The sequence below is a fragment of the Propithecus coquereli genome, unplaced genomic scaffold (assembly GCF_000956105.1).
Source record: "Propithecus coquereli isolate 6110/MARCELLA unplaced genomic scaffold, Pcoq_1.0 Scaffold80, whole genome shotgun sequence".
Taxonomy (NCBI): domain Eukaryota; kingdom Metazoa; phylum Chordata; class Mammalia; order Primates; family Indriidae; genus Propithecus; species Propithecus coquereli.
Genome location: NW_012154174.1, coordinates 759494 through 762882, shown reverse-complemented (window position 1 = coordinate 762882; position 3389 = coordinate 759494). Strand labels below are relative to the sequence as shown.

The 3389-nt window shown below is 37.6% G+C and overlaps 1 protein-coding gene and 1 pseudogene across 1 annotated transcript in view; one reads left to right on the top strand and one right to left on the bottom strand.

Annotated features, from left to right (window-relative positions):
• The window catches only part of MICU1 (mitochondrial calcium uptake 1), a 274726-nt gene that overhangs the window by 247246 nt on the left and 24091 nt on the right, over positions 1–3389 (top strand). The window lies entirely within an intron of this gene.
• Positions 2895–3389, bottom strand: part of LOC105825494 — a 1029-nt pseudogene continuing 534 nt past the window's right edge.

Below are 3389 nucleotides of genomic sequence, written 5' to 3'. Positions count from 1 at the left end.
ATCAGGAATGAAAAAGGAGAAATTACAACTGATACCACAGAAATACAAAATATCATCTATGAATACTACAAAAACCTATATGCATATAAACTTGAAAACGTGGAGAAAATGGACAAACACTTAGAAACACACAGCCTAGTCCCTAGGCTCAAACGGGAAGAAATAGAATTCCAGAACAGACCAATATCAAGTACTGAAATTGAAGCAGCAATGAAAAACCTTCCTGAAAAGGAATGAAATACTTTTAAACAATTACCGCCCTCCCCAGCATGGGTGTGGAAGTAGGGAAAGCATGACTGAAGTCCCATACTCACATCTCTCTGGGCCTCATAAATTTTGCATACCTCACATAGCTCAGACTACTCTGAGCTATTTTGCTTTTCTCATTTTCCCGCTTTTGATCAAAAATATTCCCTTGGAAGCACTGAAGGCCAATCTCTGCTTAGGTTAGAGTGATAAATGTCCTTCCTCACTCAGCACTGGGAAGGCTCATTCCCAGATGGTCCTGTCCCACTTTTGGGAGTTGGGGAAGGTATAAACACAATCTTGCTTATTCAACACTTTTTAGTGGATTCCTTAAGATTTTCTAGGATAAGATCATGGCTGTCAATTATATGTGGAATCTGAATAAAGTCGAATTCATAGAAACAGAGTAGAATGGTGGTTCTCAGGGGCTGAAGCAGTGGGGGAAATGGGGAGTTATTGGTCAAAGCGTACAAAGTGTCATATGCAGGATGAGTTAGCTCTAGAGAGCTAATGTACAGCATAGCGACTATAATTAGTAATCTTATTGTAAACTTGAAATTTGCTATGAGTAAGTAGTAGATCTTAAGTGTTTCTCACCACACACACACACACACAAACTTAACTATGTGAGGGATGGAAATGTTAATTAGCTTGATTGTGGCAGTCATTTCACAATGTATACATACATCAATACATCACATTGTACGCTTTCAATATATATAATTTGTATTTGTCAATTATACCTCAGTAAAGCTAGAAAAAATACAGGATCATTCCATCTGCAAATAGTGATAATTTTACTTCCTCCTTTGTGATCTGAATGCATTTTATATAATTTTATTGATTCCCATAACTTGGTTTTTTTGGGTTTTTTTGTTTTTTTTTTGTTTTGCTTTTTGAGACGGTCTCTCTCTGTCACCCTGGGTAGAGTGCAGTGGTATCATCATAGCTCACTGCAACCTCAAACTCCTGGGCTCAAATGATTCTTCTGCCTCAGCCTCCAAGTAGCTGGGACTATAGGCACATGCCACCACGCCCGGCTAATTTTTTTCTGTTTTTTGTAGAAATGGAGTCTCACTCTTGCTCAGGCTGGTCTCAAATTCCTGAGCTCAAGCAATCCTCCCACCTTGCCCTCTTAGAGTGCTAGGATTACAGGCATGAGCCACCACACCTGACCTCACATAACTTTTTAAAATATTAATACCATTTGTTTATTTAAAATAATATTTCCAAGCCAAGCACAATGGCACACACCTCTAGTTCCAGCTACTCAGGAGGCTGAGGCAAGAAAATCCCTTCAGCCCAGGAATTCAAGGCCAGCCTGGGCAACCTAGTGAGAAGTTGTTTCTAAAAAAGAAATAATCACACTTCCTCTGATCTTCTTGCAGAATCTTCTAAAAAAAAAAAAAGTTAATGATATCACATGGAGGGTGTGTGTGTGTGTATAGAACTACTAGCACCACTGGATCATTTCTCCAAAATAGCTTTGGTTATATTGCTGTTTCATAAACTAGGATTTGACAGCATCTGCAAATCGAAAGATGTAAGATTTTAAGTCATCATTTATTATAAAATATAAAATTAATAAGTTCTTCTTTATTTTTGTATACTTTTTTTAAAAGCCCAACTGAAGACAATAGAATTACTTTAAAGAACAATTATATAGGATGAATCACTATCTGTGTTAAAATTATAGGGTGTACAAAATAGAATGATTCAGGCTAGTGGTGGCAAAGGGAAATGCAACCTAGTGATTAAAAAAAAAAAGAAAAAATGTTTCTTTCAAATGATTTCAGGCCATTTGCTGGGATGTTTAGTCTCCATATATTCCATGCCTCATTATCTTTGCTAATAGAGGCAGTGGTACAAATTACACATCCATGTCTGACATCCAGAAATACATGTGGCTTTGAGATATATGATGTTTTGCCTTTTTTTTTTTTAGTAAAGAAATACATTCATTTAATTTTGTACTAGGTTGGTAGGGGGAAATATCTGGCTATCGATTCTTTTCTTACAAAAATTTTTTAATCGACATATAAAATTTTGTGTATTTGTCATGTATAATACGATTTATGAAGCATATACAGTTGGCCCTCCATATCCAGGGGTTGGTTCCACATCGAAGATTCAACCAACCAGCCACTGACCAAAAATACTATATTTTCGCAATGAGAAACTTGAGACCATGAAGAGCTGACTTTTAGCTGATTAACACATGCATCATCTCACATATAGTTGACCCTCGAACAGCATAGGTTTGAACTGTCTGGGTTCACTTATACATGGATTTTTTTCAATAAATATATTGGAAAAATTTTTGGAGATTGCAATAATTTGAAAAAACTCACATATGAACCATGTAGTCTAGAAATATTGAAAGAATTAAGAAAAACATAAAATATATGTAGATATTAGTCTATTTAATCATTTACTACAATAAATTATACACAAATCTATTTAAAAAGTTAAAATTTATCAAAACTCACACACACAAACACAGACCATATACAGCACCATTTGAAAGAAATACAAACAAATGAATAGATGCTGTTTTTGTTTTGTTTTGTTAAGCAAAGGCTTGTTTTATTTGAATGATTGCTTTGTTATTACCGAGGCCACTGTGTGCAGACAAGAGAGGGCGAGCTTTATTTCTTGGCCTGTTCCTCCTTGGACAGAGTCTTGATGCTCTCATTCTTCTTGGCTTGGAGGCACCCTTCATGGTGCTTGCCTGCTTCCTTTGTCCTGGACCTGCAGGCCCCAGCCTGGTCAGCCAGGAGCTTCTTGCAGGCCTTGTCTGCCTTCAGCTTATGTTCTATGAGAATCTGCTTGTTTTTGAACACATTCCCCTTCACCTTAAGGTATAGACTATGATCCATGTGGCAGTCAATCTTCTTAGATTCACAGTATCTTCTGAGCAGCTGGCACAGAATCCTCATCTTCCTCATCCAGTTACCTTCTCAGGCATTTGCACACTGGCTGTACCCTTTCGCTTACCCGTGCCCACATACCTGCCTTCCAGTGGGCCAGGGTGTTTTTCCAGCATCTAGCCCAGGAATGGACAGTCACAGGCTTGCAGACGATCAGCCTTTCTTTTTTTTTTTTTTTGAGACAGAATCTCACTGTGTCGCCTGGGCTAGAGT